At 41.0% G+C, this 19,055-nt stretch overlaps 1 long non-coding RNA gene across 1 annotated transcript in view; it reads left to right on the forward strand.

Annotated features, from left to right (window-relative positions):
* LOC137771904 (uncharacterized) overlaps positions 1 to 19,055 on the forward strand; it is an 82,018-nt gene that overhangs the window by 25,929 nt on the left and 37,034 nt on the right. The window lies entirely within an intron of this gene.

A 19,055-nucleotide genomic window follows, 5' to 3' on the forward strand; every position in this document is an offset into this window, starting at 1 on the left:
CCCTTCCTGGCCAGGTAGCCAGGTAGCACATGGTTGAACTAGGTTATCGAATTGGAAATGGAAACCTTGTGCCAGAATGGCTGGTCAGTCTCCTCTCATAAGAATGTGAAAAAAAATGTTGATAATAAATCAGGTGAAGATAATAGAATGTATAGAGATGCCATGTGGTAGTGTTCCAGTTACAAAGTGTCCTATGTAAGATGCAGTTATGAGTAAACAGAAAGGATAATATAGCAGAAGCTAGTGGGGGTGGGAAGAGATGCAGGTGACATAGAATGAAACAAATAGGCAGAGAGAAACTGAGTAGCGTTGGCGGTGAAACAACCCACCTGTGGCCAAGGTGGTGAAGCTTCCCTGGGTATAGAATAACCCTGGCATTTCTCTCCTTGTGAATGAAGCTTACTGCAGTTCTTGGTCCTGGATTTCCACGATCATTTTTCTCCCTTTCTATGCCACCTGAAATTCTTACAGTAAAACAATTACCCCTCTACTTGAAGAGTTTGGTGTACTCTCTGCCTTTGCCTGCGCCTGAAAATATAATCCTTCCTGAGGAATTCTCATCTGGGATTTTAGCTGGGATGAAGAAAGACATGTAGATAACTTTTTCAAAATAGGCAGGCAGGTTGGAAAAGCCAACGTAACATGGATATTTTGAGTTAGGGAAGCAACATATATTTTAAAAAATTTTATTGAAGTAAAGTCGATTTACAGTGTTGTTTTAATTTCTGCTGTACAGCACAGTGATTCAGTTATACATGTATATGTTCTTTTTCACGTTCTTTTCCATTATGGTTTATCACAGGATATTGAATATAGTTCCCTGTGCTATACAGTAAGACCTTGTTGTTTATCCATCCTGTATATACTAGTTTGCATCTGCTAATCCCAAACTCCCAATCCTTCCCTCCTCCACCCCCCACCCCTTGGCAACCACAAGTCTGTTTTCTGTATCTGTGAGTCTGTTTCTGTTTCATAGATATTGTTCATTTGTGGCATATTTTAGATTCCACATACAAGTGATATTCTATGTTATTTGTCTTTCTTTTTCTGACTTACTTCTCTTAGTATGATAATCTCTAGGTGCGTCCATGTTCCTGCAAATGGCATTATTTCATTTTTTTTTTAATGGCTGAGTAATATTCCATTGTGTATAGTACCACATCTTCTTTATCCATTCATCTGTCGATGGACATTTAGGGGAAGCAACATATCTTTGTTTCTGGCTGTGTATGGGCTCTCTCACCCATTGAATCATGGGGTTGGGAGACGTCATTCAGAAAAAAGAGAGAGAGAGGGATCATTGTTTTTCACTGGGTTTCAAAATAGGCTTTAAAAATACTTGTGAATCAGTGTTTAGACAAAACTTGGCTTTGTTGAACAGGAAGTTTCTAATTATAAAATCTTTCCTTGATCTTTCAAGAACAAGCATTGGCATTCTCAGCAATAGAGCACTGAATATTACATTATGTAGTGGACGATTCTGATTTGATTTTGGTGCCCTGCCCAAATCCTTTTTGCTAATCAGTGCATCTGCGACCCAGCTGCGTTGAGTGTTGGCTTATGACAATCCACAGCTATTTACTTCTCTGGAGATTTGCCCTCTGCCAAATGGGAGCTGCCTCGCCTGGATGCTGAGCTCCCAACTAGAGCAAAGACCTCAGCCAACAAATGGCCGACTCCTTCCATCAAGCTGGGACTAAGTCTGCGGTGCAATTTTTGTGCCAGAGCTTTTCCATGGGCTCTGACTAAAGCCAGTCTCCAGTTGAGGCCATGTTACTGTTAACATTTCCCCTGACCTCCCTTGCTTTCTTTACTCCCCCTCTAAATTTTAAGCTGAGAAGACCAAGTGTTTACTACCATCGTAGGGCACGGAGGTCTAAAATAAGATGAGGAAATTCCCCGGCAGTCCAGTGGCTAGGACGCTGAGCTTTCACTGCCGAGGGCACGGGTTTGATCCCTGGTCGGGGAACTAAGATCCCACAAGACGCGTGGTGCGGGCAAAAATTTAAAAAAAAAAAATTTTTTTTAATAAAAAAAATTTTTTTTAAATATAAAATAAAACAAGATGAGGTTGGGTTAGGAAATGCAGTTACATTTTGGTACCTCTGAGTGACAGTGCATGTAGTGTGTGAATTAGCTCCTCATGAATGAGGAGAATCTTTTTTATTAGGCTTCCTTACAGCCTAGATAAAATTGCTGTAATCTTGGAGAGAATTTTCTTTTGGTTTACCCCATCTTGGGATATTCTTTCTGTTTCCATTTTCCAACTTGAACAAATGAACAGAATAAGACCTAGGTGAAAATTTCTTTACCCCCATGGTAGCACACCAAGTATCAATCCTGAAATAAGCATAAGCTCTTTTTTCATATATGCACATTTTTTCTTCACATATCATTTTAAAGACAGTAATTTGCCTACGAATCTATATGTTAATTTGGAGTTGACTGGTAAGTAATACATACGACCTTATGCATTAAATCAACATAATTTTCACATATATTAAAGATTTAAATGTAATAAAATCCTTACTTTTTAATTGTTGTGACTATTACTGTTTGACCTCAGTGTGCGACAGACACGTGTTTTGTACTTTTCATAAATGATCTCATTTAATCTTCACAACTTCGTATGAAGTAGCTAGTATTGTAAAACAATGTAATAGATGAAAAACCCAAAGAAGAGATTGCCCAGATGCTAATTGGGTAACTCAACAAGTATCACACAATTTTCCAGTTATTATTGATGCATAAAAAATGATTGTGTTCACTAGTACTGTGGGTCAGCAATTCAGAAAGTAGGTAGTAGGGATGGCTTGTCTCTGCTGCATGATGTCTGCGACCACAACTGGAGAGACTTGAAGGCTGGAGGTGATTCGAGAGTGGGAGACTGGAATTATTCATAGGTGTCTTCACTTCTACATTTTTGCCGTTGATACTGGTATAAGTTGTGATGTCACCTGGGGCTGTTGGTCAGAACACCTACATATGGACTCCATATGACTTGGACCCCTGTACTGCATGGAGGCCCAGGCTTCTTACACAGAAGCTTAGGGGCTCTAAAGGCAAGTGTATATTCTAACAAGGTGGAAGTTGCATCACATTTGGAAGTCATGCATCATCACTTCTGCTACATTCTATTGGTTACAAGTGAATCACAAGCCTGTCCAGGTTCCACTTTTGATTGGAGGGTAGTTAAGTTGTAGAAGAGCTTGCGATATGGGAGATATTGTTGCAGCCATCTTTGGAAAATACAGTCTGTTACAGCTAGTTAATGGCAGAGCTGGAACTGAATCCAGTATCTATACAATCCCAAAGCTCTCTCTCATTCTAAGCTCACTATTATATTAAAGATATTTAGAAATATTTATATAATCTAGTGATAGAGGGAGCTTTTCTAATCATGGCATCAGTCACAAAACAGGACAAAATTGATAGATTTGGGAATTCCCTGGCAGTCCAGTGGTTAGGACTTGGTGCTTTCACTGCCAGGGTTTGATCCCTGGCTGGGGAACTAAGATCCCATAAGCCGCGTGGGGAGGCCAAAAAAAAGATTGATAGGTTTGACCACATACAGAAGTAAATGTTTTTGTATGGTAAATCAAAACCATCAAAAAAGACCCCACATAATATAAAGATTGTTATTTTCCCTTAGCTGTTGTATCTTTAGTTGAGTACCTAAAGAGAATAAAGCTCCCTAAAGAACTATTACCATGATTGTCTATTGTTGTCAAAGAAAGGATTGTGGAAATAAGACAAAAAAGAAGAGTCTCCAGTGGGTCAGAGAGCAGGATGGAGAAGGGTAGAGAATTGATCTGAAAGGGGTAAATGGAAGAAAACCAGTACACTCCACCACCTTTACCTCTCAGCATCCATTCTCCTTCATTTAGGTGGAAACTGCATTCCCAGCACGGGGAATGAGAAACTTCCCATTACAACCTTGGAAGAGGATAGCAATTCAGCCATATTATCACCCAAAACTAGGAAATAGCTACCCCCAGGGCTCTTTCTGGTGGGAGTCAAGAGAGAGCCTTGAAATGAGCAAGCAGTGTAAAATCTTCGCTGCAGGCCCCATCCTGTAACTGGACGTGAGGCTGAGGATAATACAGCTGCATTCGCACAGTGTCTGCTCCGTCTTCTCTCACTTCTGCCAGTGTCTCAGCTGGACAGGGTTCTTGACCTGATGGCCTCGTCCAGCCTTCATTCCTGTAAGATCTGAACCCTTGGTGGTTTTGTCCGTATTGCATTGCTGCAGGTTTCTGTTGAACAAGTCTGTTGGACAAGAGAGTACTAAGGATGTTCCAGCATATCCTGTGGTTTTCAAAAAAGTTCTTGCCTTCATTGAGTAGCAGCAACCTAAGTTCCCTTGTAATCCAAATAAATCACCACAGTCAGTACAGTGAATTTTTCTCCGCCTCTTAGCAACAGGCATTTGAGACACTGTGATGTTCTGCTCCCTCTCCCCTGCCCCCACCCTCTCTCATCATAGGCATTGTAGGTTGATGGGGGTGGGGTGAGGCATTCCCTTTATACCACAGGAGAACTGTCCAATAGGTGTCTCCCAGGTTCCATCATAAATGAAAGGTAATGGAATTTGGAAAACTCTTTCTCAGAATAATTCCCTGGCTTATTGTCATGTTGCATACTCTGTTTTAAAATGTAAAACCCTGCCTATTACTACATTATTTTAATTTTCTTTTGTTTTATACCAGATCTCGTTTTATTCCTGGACAGAGGGTTACCCAGGCTGGAATGGGGTCAGGTTGGTTCCTGAAGGAGACAAAAGAGAAAATCACGTAAAAGATAAAACAGAGCTTTTCCTGGTACCACTTCTCCCAGTCTTAGAAGCCTCTGCAACTGCGTGCAGGACTTGGGCTGCTGGGCCACACGTACTTCAGTGCCTCTCAACTAGGCTGAGCTTGGGTTCAGAATGTCAACTTGAGAGACTTCAGATTTCTCCTGTCAACCAACATAGTGTTTCTTCTATCTTCCTCCTCTTAAATTAACTGTATTAACAGTGAGAATTTTCTAGGAGCTCCTCTTGTATCTTATGAAATCTAAGCTTCTACAGTAATGTTTTGCTGTTAAAAGCCTCAGAAATCTTCTCCCATGAGTCCTGAATTTCCCAACTATGTTCCTATGTTTCCTATTTGCATGGTCTCTGCAATAATTTATCCAACCTCAGCATATAAGAAAAGATATTTTGGGTTTTCTTCCAGCAGGTGGCCAGAAGTTAAATGTACTTTCTCTAATATTACCCATGAAACCAAGTTTCTATTCTAGGGCTGTTGAAGACTGGCCATCTACCCTGAGGCACTGGCTGCTTTGAAACCACAGGCAGAGTGTAACACAGGCCCGGAGGCTTTCTCACACTTGGCCGACCTCTGGCTCAAGAGAGCACACGTTGCCACATTTTAGCAGTTTGATCCAGCAGCAGTTCAAAGTACTCCTCTCTAAGTTCTGTTTCTGCACTTCCTGAAAACTTCCTATTCAAAGAGCTCCTCTTGTAACTATATTTGAGAGTAAAGGAGGTTTAGTCTTATATTTACTCCTAATTCAGTTTAATCCTATAACTGCTTCTCAGTGCAGTCTTGTTTCCACAGTAGGCTCTGGTTCATTGGATGCTGGTCACCCTCTGGGACTCCTCAGCCACTGTCCTTCTTGATGTAATAAAATTTACTATAATTATAATTTTTACATTAAATAGGTAACGAGCATTTTCTTGTGCCAAGTGCTGATCTAAGCCATTGACACACATTACCTCATTTTATTCTTACTGCAACCTTATGCAGTACAGAAAGTCAAGATACTTTGGTAAAGTCGCATATACAGCAGAGCTGTCATTTGAACCCAGAATTCATAGGAACATTATTTTAAACTGATATGATACTGCTACCATAAAATGGGCCTCAATAAAGAAGTTAATGTACGAAGGCCCAGTTCCTTTATTCCCAACAAAACCACCTTTCAGGGCTGAATGACTATATCAGACTTTATGGAGTGTCTGGCATAGGTGGAGGAAAAATGCAAATCATTGGGTTGGCAAAAAAAGTTCGTTCGGGTTTTCCGTACCATCTTATGGAAAAACCCAAACGAAATTTTTGCAAGACATGCTAAATATGGCTATCTCCATCCAATGGAAAGAGAAGGAAAGTGAAATCTATCCCAGGTGGCCCTCTCACACATATGACCCAGGTCCTAGCTTTGTTCTGTCAACCTAAATAAAGAGGTAAACCGAAGCAAGTTTGAATGACCAGAAATTGAGTTTATTCAGGAATAGCAGAGGAATTGCAATTCGGAAAATGTATACTGTAGCAAGATACAGGCATGTTTGTTGAGGGTTTGGGGTGAGCTGTATTTATGGGCAATGAGTGCAAAGAGGGGTAGGTCCAGCCAGAGTCCAAGCAGTAAGTTCATTGGCTTGAGGATGGAGAGAGATTCCTGGTGGATGTTCATTGGTAAGGAGATAAGTCTCAACCTTCTGTAAATCAGGCACTTATGGGAAATCAGTCTCAGTAAGTTCTGTTCTTCTCAGGGAGCATGCGTGAGATTCTTCGTTACATATCCTCCAGTTTCATTTTAGATTGAAATCCCTTCCTCTGTTCCTCTGAATCCTTCTTCAAAGCACTATTTACCCCCTCCTTCTCTCTATTGTTCTTAGTAGCAACCCCAGCACTTCAAACAATTCCCCAATATCTATCAGATGGCAAGCATCCAATATATTTGTTGATGGTTGTGTAATTGAGTGTTAATTAATACTCTGTTAGGCCTGCTCCCTCCCCAGCAGTCTGATGGCAGTACTTGGCAACCCATAGAATTTTGTTTCTAAAGCAATGAATTGGCCCACATTGCTACGGGCTTGAGGATGTATATTTCAGGAGGACAGTCTGGGATGAGCTTTAGCTCTCTAAATCCAGCCCAAAGTGCAGTGAGTGGTTTCAGCTCCTCAAAACCTATTGCCTTTGAGATCTTCCCAGCAATACAAGATGAGGCAAAGCCCCCTCAATCGTGGGAAGTTTAGTTGTAAATGATCTTATCCCAAATGCAAACATCGATTTTCAAAGATAAATATCCTACTAAATGAATTGTAACCTCATGGAGTTCCATCAAATATGAGGACACATTTTTCATGAATATGCTCAGTGTTACAAGGGCTTCCTTATTCCTCCTCCTGTTTCAAACCCTGCCTAGAAGCTCAGGTGCATAAAAAGGCCATAAATGCTATCTTTTTATTTTCTTCTTTTTAATTTTATTTTTTGATTTTTTTTTTTTTAATTGAGGCAACCTTGGTTTACAACATATTACTTTCATGTGTACAACAGTATATTTCTACTTCTGTGCATACTACAGTGTGCTCACCACCAAAAATTTAGTTTCTCTTCATCATCATACAGTTAGCTCCCTATACCCATTTTGCCCTCCAGACGCCCTTCCCCTCTGGTAACTACTACAGGTGACCCTTGAACAATGTGAGGGTTGGGACGTCAACCCTCCACCAGTCAAAAATCCACATATAACTTTACAGTCAGGCTTCATTATAGGAAATTCCACATTCGGGGATTCAGCCAACAGTGGATTGTGTAGTACTGTAGTAAGTATTTAGTGAAAAGAATCTGGGAATAAGTGGACCCACACAATTCAAACCCTTGTTGTTCAAGGGTCAACTGTACTCTGTTCTCTGTATCTATGTGTTTGTTTTGTTTGGCTGGGTTTGTCACTGATTTTGGTTTTTGTTTGTTTTTAATATTCCATCTATGAATGAAATCATATAGTATTTGTCTTTTTCCATCTGTCATTTCTCTTAGCATAATACCCTTAAGGCCCATCTGTGTTGTTACAAAAAATGGCAAGATTTCATCTTTTTTAAAGGCTGAGTAGTAGTCTGTTGTGTGTGTGTATATATATATATATGCCACATTTTCTTTATCCATTCTTCCACTGATGGGCACTTAGGCTGTTTCCATAACTTGGCTAATGTAAATAATACCTAGATGAACATTAGGTGCATATACCTTTTCAAACTACTGTTTTTGTATTTTTTTGGATAAATACCGAGAAGTGGAATAGGTGAATCATATGGTAATTCTATTCTTAATTTTTTTGAGGGCTAGCCATACTGTTTTCCATTGTGGCTACACTGATTACATTCCTACCAACATTGTATAAGGGTTCCCTTTTCTCCACATACTCTCCAACACTTGCTATTTCTTGCCTTTTTGATAATAATCATTCTGTTTTGATAATAGCACATTCATGGGTGTGAGATGATATCTCACTGTGGGTTTGATTTGCATTTCCCTAATAATTAGTGATGTTGAACATCTTTTCATGTGTCTGTTGGCCATCTGTATGTCTTTGGAAAAATATCTATTCAGTTCCTCTGCCCATTTTTCAATCGAGTTTCTGTTGTTGTTGTTGAGTTGTATGAGTTCTTTATATTTTGGATGTTAACACTGTGTTGGATATATGATTTGCAAATATCTTTTCCCATTCATTAGGTTGTCTTTTTGTTTTGCTGATGTTTTCCTTTGCTGTGCAGAATATTTAGTAGTCTCATTTGTTTATTTTTGCTTTTGTTTCCCTTGCCTGAGGAGTCATAGCCAGAAAGATTGCTAAGACCAATGTCAAAGAGCATACTGTTTTCTTCTAAAAGTTTTATGGTTTCAGATCTTACATTCAAGTCTTCAATCCATTTTGGGTTGATTTTTGTATATGGTGTAAGATAGTGGTCCAGTTTTTGTTTTGTTTTTTGGGGTTTTTTTTTGCATGTGGCCATCCAATTTTCCCAACACCTTTCTCCATTGTACGCTCTTTGCTCCTTCATTGTAATTAATTGTTCATTATGTATGGCTTTATTTCTGGGTTCTCAATTCTGCTTCATTGATCGATGTATCTGTTTTTCTGCCAATACCATGATGTTTTGATTACTATAGCTTTGCGATATAGTTTGAAATCAGCGAGTGTAATACCTCCAGCTTTGTTCTTTTTTCCTCAGGATTGCTTGTTATTTGGACTCTTGTGGTTCCATATAAATTTTAGAATTTTTTGTTATATTTCTGTGAAAAATGTCCTTGGAATTTTGATAAGGATTGCATTGAATCTGTAGATTGTTTTAGGTAATATGGACATTTTAACAATGTTAATGCTTCCAATCAATGAGTATGAAACACCTTTCCATTTTTTTGTGTCTTCTTCAATTTCAACAATGTCTTTAGTTTTCAGTATACAGGCCTTTCACCTCCTTGGTTAAAGTTATTTTGTGGTGTTTTATTCTTTTTCTGTAATTGTAAATGGGATTGTTTTCTTAATTTCTTTTTCTGCTAGCTCATTGTTAGCATATAGAAATGCAAGGTATTTTTGTAGGTTGATTTTGTACCCTGCAACTTCACTGTATTCTTTTATTATTTCTAATAGTTTTTTGGTGGAGTCTTCAGGGTTTTCTATACATGAAATCATGTCATCTGCAAATATTGACAATTTTACTTCTTCCTTTGCAATTTGAATGCATTTTGTTTCTTTTTCTTGCCTGATTGCTCTGGCTAGGACTTCCAATACTATGTTGAATAAGAGTGGTAAGAGTGAAAATTCTTGTCTTGTTCCTGATTCTAGAGAGGTAGTTTTCAGTTTTTCACCATTGAGTATTAGGTTAGCTGTGGGCTTGTCATATATGGCCTTTATTATGTTGAGGTTTGTTCCTTCTATACCCATTTTATTGAGAGGTTTTCTTTTTTAATCATAAGATTCTTTTGAATCTTGTCAAATGCTTTTTTTGGATCTATTGATATGATCATGTGATTTTTATCCTTGATTTTGTTAATGTAGTGTATCACATTGATTGATTTGCAGATGTTGAACCAGCCTTGCATCCCTAGAATAGATCCCACTTGATCATGGTATATGACCCTTTTAATGTATACAGTAATACATTACAGTATTTGGTTGGCTAATGTTTTGTTTTAGGATTTTTGTATCTATGACCATCAAAGATATTGGCTTATATTTTTCCTTTTTGTGTTGTCCTTCTCTAGTTTTGGTATCAAGGTAATGTTGGTCTCATAAAATTAGGGAGTGTGCCCGCCTCTTCAATTTTTTGGAAGGGTTTGAGAAGGATACATATTAAATCTTCTTTGAATGTTTATTAAAATTCACCTGTGAAGCCGTCTGGTCCTGGACTTTTTTGTTTTTTGGGTGCTATTTTGTTTTTTCTATTTCTTCATGATTCAGTTTTGAAAAGCTGTACAATTCTAAGAATTTGTCTATTTCTTCTAGTTTTATCTTTTATTGGCATATAGCTCTTTATAATACTCTCTTATTATTCTTTGTATTTCTGTGGTATCCATTGCTATTTCTCCTCTTTCATTTCTTATTTCATTTATTTATCAGGCCTTCTCTATTTTTTCTTAGTGAGTCTAGCTAAAGTCTTGTCAATTTTGTTTATCTTTTCAAAGACCCAGCTGTCTGGTCAATATTTTCTATTGTCTTTTTAGTCTCTGTTTCATTTATTTGTGCTCTGATCTTTAGTTCCTTCCTTATACTGACTTTGGGCTTTGCTTTCTTCTTTTCTAGTTCCCTTAGGTGTAATATTAGCTTGTCTATTTGAGAATTTTCTTCTTTCTTTCATAGGCCTGTATTGGTATAAACATCCCTCTAGTACTACTTTTGCTGCATCCCATAGATTTTAGGTTTTCATTTTTATTTGCCTTCAGGTATTTTTTTTGATTTCTTCTTTGATATCTTCATTGACCCAATAGTTGTTCAAAAACATGTTGTTCAGTCTCCCCATATTTGTTATTTTTCTAGCTTTCTTCGTGTAGTTGATTTCTAGTTTCATATGACTTTGACTGGAAAAGATGCTTGGTATGATTTCAGTCTTCTTAAATTTATTAAGACTTGTTTTGTGTTCCAACATACAGTCTTTCTTTGAGAAAGTTCATGTGCACTTGAGAGGAATGTGTATTCTGCTGCATTTGAGTGGTATGTTCTATACAAATCTATCAAATCCATTGGATCAGATGTTTCATTTAAGGCTGCTCTTACCTTATTGACTTTCTGTCTGGATGATCTATCCATCAATTTAAATGGGATGTAAAAGTCCCCTACTATTGTTGTGTTGCTCTTAACTTCTCCCTTTATATCTGTTAATAATTTCTTTATGTATTTTGGTGCTCCTATGTTAGGGGCATATATATTAATAAATGTTATGTCTTCTTGATGGATTGTTCCCTTTATCATTCTATAATGTCTATGTTGGCCTCTTGTTATATTTTTTGGTTTGAAGTCTATTTTTATCTTATATGAGTATGGCTACACCCACTTTTTTTTTTTTTTTTTTTTTTTGGCTGCCATTTGCTTGGAATATCATCTTCCATCCCTTCGCTTTGAGACTATGTTTTCCTTTAGAGCTGAGATGGATCTTCTGGAGGTAGCACATAGTTGGGTCTGTTTTTTCATCCATCCAACAACTCTGTGTCTTTTGACTGGTACATTCAACCATTTACATTTTGGGTGATCATTTGTCTTTTGTTTTCTGGTTGCTGTATATCTCTATTTTTTGTTTTTCCTCCTGTTTCTCTCTGCTGTTTTAGTTTGGTGGTTTTCTATAATGTTTTTCTCAGTTTCATCTTTTTTTAAAAAAATATTTTGTGTCTCTGCTCTAGATTTATATTTTGTGTTTACCCTGATGTTTGTATAAAACATCTCATAAGTAAAATAGTCCTTTTCTGCTGATAGCATCTTCATTTGCCTATATGGATTTCATTCTTTTCCTCTTCCCCTTTTATGTTTTTGTTGTCGCAAATTATCCCTTTTTATGTTATTCATTACCAAATTGGAGTAGCTATAGTTATGTTTTCTGCTTTTCCCCCCTTTTAATCTTTATGCTATAATAAAGTGTTTAAAATGTTTTGTGATATAAGAGTTGCAATTTTCTGATTCTGTCTCTCTAGTTATCACCTTCCTCAAAGTTCTGTGCACTTTTGCCTTTTTATTTTTGGTAGAAGAACTCTTTTCAACATTTCTCGTGGGGCAGGTCTAGTAGTATTGATGAACTCCCTCAGCTTTTGTTTGTCTGGGAATGCCTTTATTTCTCCTTCATATCTAAAGGATAACTTTGCTAGATAGAGAATTCTTGGCCAACAGTTTTTATCTTTCAGTATTTTGAGAATGTCATTCTACTCCCTCCTGGCCTATAGAATTTCTGCTGAGAAATTTGCTGATGGCCTAACGTGGTGGGGGTGGGGGGGGTGTCTCTTTGTAGGTTATCATCCTTTTTTTCCTTGGCTGCCTTTCAAATTCTTTTTTTGTCTTTGACTTTTGACAGTTTTGTCTTGGAGATGGTCTTTTTGCATTGAAGTAATTAGGTGTTCTCTTAGCTTCACAGACTTGTATATCTGGTTCCTTGACAGGTTTAGGAAGTTTCAGGTATTATTTCTTTAAATAAACTCTCTCCTCCCTTCTCCCTCTCTTCTCCTTTTGGGATAGCCATTACCCTAATGTTGCCCTTCCTAAAAGAGTTGGATAGCTCTTGTAGACTTTCCTCATTTTTTTTTTTTTTTTTAGATCTTAATTCTCTTTCCTCTTCTACCTGTATCATCTCTAGATTTCTATCTTCTAGCTTGCTAATTCTGTCTTCCATATGATCTGCTCTATTTCCAACGCTTTCTAATGCATTGTCCATCTTGTTTATTGAGTTCTTCAGCTCCAGAATAATTTCTGCTTGCTTCTTTCTTAGGGTTTCAATCTCTTTGGTAAAGTATTCCTTCTGTTCATTAATTTTATTCCTGAGCTCATTGAATTGCCTTGCTTGTAGCTCACTGAATTTCATGACAGCTATTTTGAATTCTCTATCAGTTAGACTGTAATATTCTGTGACTTTAGGTTTGATTTCTGGAAAATTTTCATTTTCTTTTTGTGTATTACTGTGGTTCTTCATGGTGCTTGATAAGTTGTTCCTCTGCCAGTACATTTGAAGTAGCAATCACCTTTCTTCTTTAGATTAAGCTTTTTTTTTTTTTTAACTTGATTCTAATGATTCAACAGGTTAGAAATTAGAGACCTCTCTTTTGTTTTGCAGTAAGTGGCACTATAGTACAAGTTTTTGGGGTTTCTTGCACCTGAACTGCCTCTGGCTATGTTTGAGAGTCTGCACTCTGTCACGGCTGTAGCCCAGTGCCTGCCTTAACGCTGCTTGTGCCTCTGGAGTTATTGGTGTCTTACTATTGCCAGTGTCTCTGGCCTCACCTCCTAGGGCACAGGGATGGCAGGCACTTCCATTGCAGCTTGGATCTCCTGAGTTGCACTCTCCACTGCTGTGGGGGAGGAAGGGAGCTGGGATCAGCATACCTCTGCCATTTTGGGTATTGTTGGGTTGGTGGGAGCCACTGCTGTAGGTGGTGGCCTAGGGACCAGAGTTGTGGATGCCTCTGTGGCTGGAGGGATAAGGTCACAGGCTCCTCTGTCCCTGCTGTTCAGTTACCTGTGTCTGTGAGCACCGCCGCAGCTGGGGGACCAGAGGCGTGTGGCTATCTCTCCTGCTGCTACCAGGTTCTCTGGGTCTGCAGGCTCAGCCAAAGTGGCCAGGGGCCCAGGATTGTAAGCAACACTTGTGCTGTTGCCCTGGTTCTGCCTCCTCTTTGTATTCCAGCCCGCCTACCTTTAGATATACAGATGTATGGGTTTTCTGGCATCCTGAGTGTGTTGGGAAGAGCTGCTCTGTTGAGTTGTGGATGTTTCACTGATCAAAGGGGAGAGACAAAGGATGCATCTCAATTCGCCATGATGCTGATGTCAATGCCATTATTTTTTAAATAAATATTCTGTAATTTGAAAGCCCACGATTGGCTGCAAAAGTCTGAGCTGAAGTTTTGAATCTACTACTTTGCTTTGGGAAGACCACCATTGTAGGCAGGGGATTTCTATATTGCTCTCTATGTGTGAAGAGAGATAGCAAGAGGATTAAATAATATTATATCCCCAAATGAATCAGGAGTCAGAGAGGTGACTGTGTTGGTGTTACCATATGTGCAGGGTGATGGGGTAGCAGAATAGGTTGCTAATCTAGATACATAAGTTTTGTGAAACACAGTGTAGTAGTTTCTATGTCATTTCTTTATCTGATACATTCAAAACCTCCCAGGAAGTCTTTGCTTTAAATTCATATAACAAATATTATCTAAATTGTAAGATGCTTGTGATCTAAATGGCCTCTATGGAAATGGAGAGAGAAGCCAGCTAATCCAGGATGACCATGTTGTTCACAGAAATAGGAGCCTTCACAATTGGCTACAATGTAGAGATAAAGGAATTCTTCGTACCCAGTACTGTCTATCTCCCAATCAAGATTGGATGGGAAGAGTGACATCTTTGAATGAGAAAGCGAAGGTACTGTGAAGAAAAGAGAGTAAGGAAAGAGAGGCAGAGAGATTGCCAGTGACAGCAAAGGCATGTACATGGGAGGATCTGGGGAGGCAAAGCAGTGGAAATCTTGATGGCAGTTTTTGAACAGTATCAGGGAACTTCCTGATTAAAGGGCAGTGCCTTCTCTTCCCTCCCTCTGAGACAGAAGCTCTCTATTACTCTCCTGCTGAGTTCCTGGCTCCCATCACTAACTGTAGTATGAGTGAGGGAGTTTTTGATTCTCCCCTCTACTGGAGGGTAATATGTGAGTTCACATGATCTGGAGCCTTCAGAAAATCATTGAGTAATTGATAAAGTTTCTGTTACAGTGTGCTAAAGCTTGGGAAATTTTGCCTGACCTAGGCTTGGCTGGGAAATAGGTTGTCTCCCAAGAATCCTGACACTCCCTGCAGGCTCTCTCCTTCCTTTTACCCAACTACCTCCTCTTCCCCTCCCAAGCCACCTAGAGAACACTGCCAATTCCCAGAAGTTTGGAACATCTAGAAGGGCTCTGGTGGGTTGCCAGCATTCTCCAAGAGTTGGGAACTCTATAAATGAAGAGGAGACACAAAGAGAGCCTCCCTAGCCATGAAATGCAAGCTTTTTGGGCTCTATGCATCCTCTGGCTGTTTCGTAGACTGTGACCATCCAGAATTGTAGCCTGGGGTCCGGTCTCACCCAGGAACAATTACAGAGCTCAGTGAACATCCTTGATGTCCACTCACCAAGGAAAACCCAACGTCTGCTCTGAACCTGAGCCTCCATCTTCAAAGGTCATTCTAGAAGAAACTGTTCCTCATCTTGGGAACAGGAACACACAAGCCAAATCTAAGCCTTGGTGGCAGGTAAAGTTTAACAGGCCACTCTTGCAGCCACCGCCCCTGCCAGGTTCTTCCTCATCCCAAGCCAGAGCTTCAGCTGCAGGCCCTAGCCCACTGTCCTCTCTGGGCAGATGACACTTTCAGAGAGTGGCTCCTGCTGGCTGAGGTTTCTGACATCTATGCTGGCTAGGAGGTCAAAGCTACTATGGAAAACTACAAAAAGCATTCCGTGTTCTTACCAGAGCCCAACCATATGGCTTTTTATTTGGGTAGTCCTGGTGAGTACACACCTGCTTCACTCTTGGCCTGGGGAAATAGAGATATTGGATCCCACGGTGTCATGTTTCCAAGTGTCAGCCACTTCCAGATGAACTTCTGAAGAAAACTGTATGAAGTTAAAGTCAGTGTTATCATTCTGGTGGGCATTGTACTTGGGTTTTTTTGGGTAAGCAAGAACAGGCAGAATACACAGCTAGGGGGCAGTATAACCTCTACTGCCTCTTCTCCAGCCTGACGCGTCAATGTCCCAGCAGCCTGTAGTAGGAAGGACACATGATGAGCATCCATTGTGACCGCAGTCCTAGAAAATAGGCTGGGGACTGTTGTTTGCGGTGGCTTGCAGGAGCCTCCCATCTGTACTCATCACTCCTAAAGTTGGTGGGCTACTATCAGAGCTCCGGACTGGAAGGCAATAGCTGGGGTGATGGGATGGGGCTTGAGAGAATGGTCTCAAGGCAAAGCCCTGTCTGCCTTAGAGACTGAGATCCTGGTGACTTATTCTAGGAAGAGTCTCAGGAGATGGGGTCATGGAGAAATCTTTCGGAGGAGTCCTTATGAAACCATTAGTGGTTACTCCTGGCCTTCCCACAACTGATCCCCTTTTCAGCTACATTACATGAGTTAAGCTCCTAAGCCCAACACGTAGTAGGAGCTGAACTGATGAAAAGTGGTGACTCAGAATCCATACCTAACTCCAAGTTCATATTCCTTGTTTCTCTTACCTGTCAGACATGACTCCTGACCTGTTAGCCGAGAGGACATGGATCAGGATCTCCCTCTGCCTTTACACTGTGGTGAAATTTTAATTCAGTCCTGTTTCATAGGTGTAAAATCAAGGCATTGGGCTATATTGCTTCTATGCCCAACTCCTCTATTTGACCCTTGAAGCGTACCTTCAAGGCTGTCCAAGGCTAGAAAGTTGAGAAGACGGTTAAAGGAGGGTAAGTGGGTCCAGGTCAGGAGGCGGATTTGGGCTGAATATAGAGGAGGAGAGGGTGGGTCGGTGGTTTCTGGGGTGAGATCCAGACATGCAGGGAAACATCCTGGGGTTGATCCAGGCTGCTAGAGGGAGCAGGCGTCGGAGGCAGGTCTTAGCGTCAGGCGATCTGCTGGCCTGGGAGGGAGGCAGGTTAGAGGTCCTGGGGAAGAGACGTGCCTGTTTCCCCACCACACACATCCTTTCTCCTGCCTGGATGAGGGCTCTAATGGAAACCCGTAGTAAAGTAAGTCTCTGTCTCCTCACCGACCGATCAGGGACAAGGTGATTCCACTCTCCGGTCTCCCCCCTGCTGAGCAAGGCCAGAGGCAGCGCTTGTTTGAGGTTGGCTGAAATGCTTGAAGAGGATATTGCTGAATGCAGGAAACATTTGGGGAGAATTTTTGTTTTTATTTTATTTTCCCTTGCATCCCATGCCCTTTCACTGTCCTCCTACAGAGGCAAAGTAAACCCAACTTTGGGCTGACTACAGAGGAGCCTAATTTGGCCTCAAAGGCATTACTTTTCCTTCCTTCTGTAGAGATAGGGGATGGGAACAGCTTGTGCCCTGGATAGGACAGGAGCAGGACAGGATAGGACAGCAAGTCCCACAGCACCCCTGGTCTAGGAAGGAGCAGCAAGGAGCAGAACAGCCTTGAGTGGGAGCCAGGGGTGGGGGGGGCCAGTGCAGGCCCTGGCCCCAGGAGAGGTGGGGTGCTGGGAACCAAGTTCTTGGGGCTCATTTAGAGGCGGGGAGGAAAGAGAGGGTTGGAAAGCATGTCCTCCTCCATCTGTGGCAGGCAGAGGTTCCCCGGGTATCTCAGGTCTGTCTGTGACCCACAGTAAGGTCCTGGGGTGAGAGGTGTTGAAAGGCCAAGCATCTGGCAAAGCTTCTGGCTGAGTCAGAGGCAGGCGCAGGTATTAGCCTTTTGAAAGTGGTTTACCAGGGGATCAGCTCCTGAGTCTCCTGAATCTCTGCTTCTGGGCCTCACGTTCTAGGAGGGGTAGTGAGGTAGAGCAATAAGGGTGCAAATTCCACAACAAAAACTCGGAATATCACATATATCATGTCAACTGTGATAGTCTTTAATAACATGAATGTGAGAGATATGTACGGAAATAACATTATATGGAGATATGGCAAAATATTCACATTGTTATTCTCAGATTCGGGGGCACAAAGAGAACTTTAGTTACTTCTTAATAAGTTTGGTATAATTCCAAAACTTCTGTGACTTTTATTCTGAGAATAACGTTGTTCAAAGTTGCCTGAACAAACACAGGGGAAAGACTTGGGTTGCATGAAGTTTGGGATTGAGGCCCAGATTTCAATTACTGATGCAGGAGCATCTTCCCAGCGAGAATAAAAGGCTCTTTGCTTGGCGCGGTCAGCTTAATGCTCTTAGCTCAGACCCCCTGGGACTTCCATCCATGTATTGCTGCCTGTGTCTCACACGTTCCAAATGCAAGACTTACAAAGGTGGTCCCTTTGTGGATTACTTCCCTGACAATGGCCTGTAAGTCTTAAATCCCAGTCAGGCTTGTGGGAGCCCTAGTTTCAGTGGGAGTTTGCCCATGAATAGTATTTTCTCTGCTAGCAAGAGAGAGATTCTTTTTCTTATATGGAGACAGTATTTTTCTTACCCCTTCTCCCTCTCTCCCACTGTCGTCTGATGATTCAGGGTACATGTCACTCTCGAGATCCAGCCCTGGGAACCCTTCTCCAGATTGTAGAGAGGAGACAGCACGGTGGAGTGGAAAGATAACTGAATCAGACAGATGTGCGCCCTGTTACCTGGGGAAAGATACTCCAACTCTAAGCGCTCCTGGTCGTCAACTGTAAGATGCGGTCAGTTATTTCCAACCTGCGAAGCTGTTCAGAAAATTCAAAAGATGAAGTGTGTCACATGCCCAAAGAATGTTGGACTCCCCGTAGGTCTTAATGTTTGTTCCCTCCCCTTTGCCATTACCCACGTGTGAGTTTATTAAGTCCTAACAACGGTATCAGCTATACCTCTGAGAGTTCCTATGTTCCTATGTTTTCACCTATGCAGTCACAGAGACACAGAGAAGTTCAGTAACTGATCTGAGGTCACACAGCATGGAGGTAGCACACCTGGGCTTCCATCCCAGGTGTGCAGGGAGTACAGTCAGAATGAAGATTACGTGAGGGATCCTACTTGGGTAGAGCACGTGTCTGGCTCTGGGAATGAGCCCACTCAGGTAAAGAGGCCCCACACTCCCTCCCTCCCCAAGGCGGGGGGGTCTGCCATCACCACTGCCTGTCTTCTCTGTCGTGACTACTAACTGCAAGGTGAAGGCCAGGAACTTCATCCTGCAAAGTTGGAATTCGAGGCTGTCAGAACAGAGGCACCCTTCCCTTGTGCCTCTCAGGTGAACCATACCAATCGTGCCATCCAGTTTGTCATCAGATATTTTTGATTCTCTGATATGTGCAAGGCATCATTCTAGGTGCTGAGGAGAAAGGAGCGAAACACAGGAAACTCTTGCGTTTGTGGAGCTTTCGTTCTTGCGAGGGGAGAGGGACAGAATAACTATAAATAAGGAAAAGCTATAGAATGACAAAC

The sequence above is a fragment of the Eschrichtius robustus genome, chromosome 11 (assembly GCF_028021215.1).
Source record: "Eschrichtius robustus isolate mEscRob2 chromosome 11, mEscRob2.pri, whole genome shotgun sequence".
NCBI lineage: Eukaryota > Metazoa > Chordata > Mammalia > Artiodactyla > Eschrichtiidae > Eschrichtius > Eschrichtius robustus.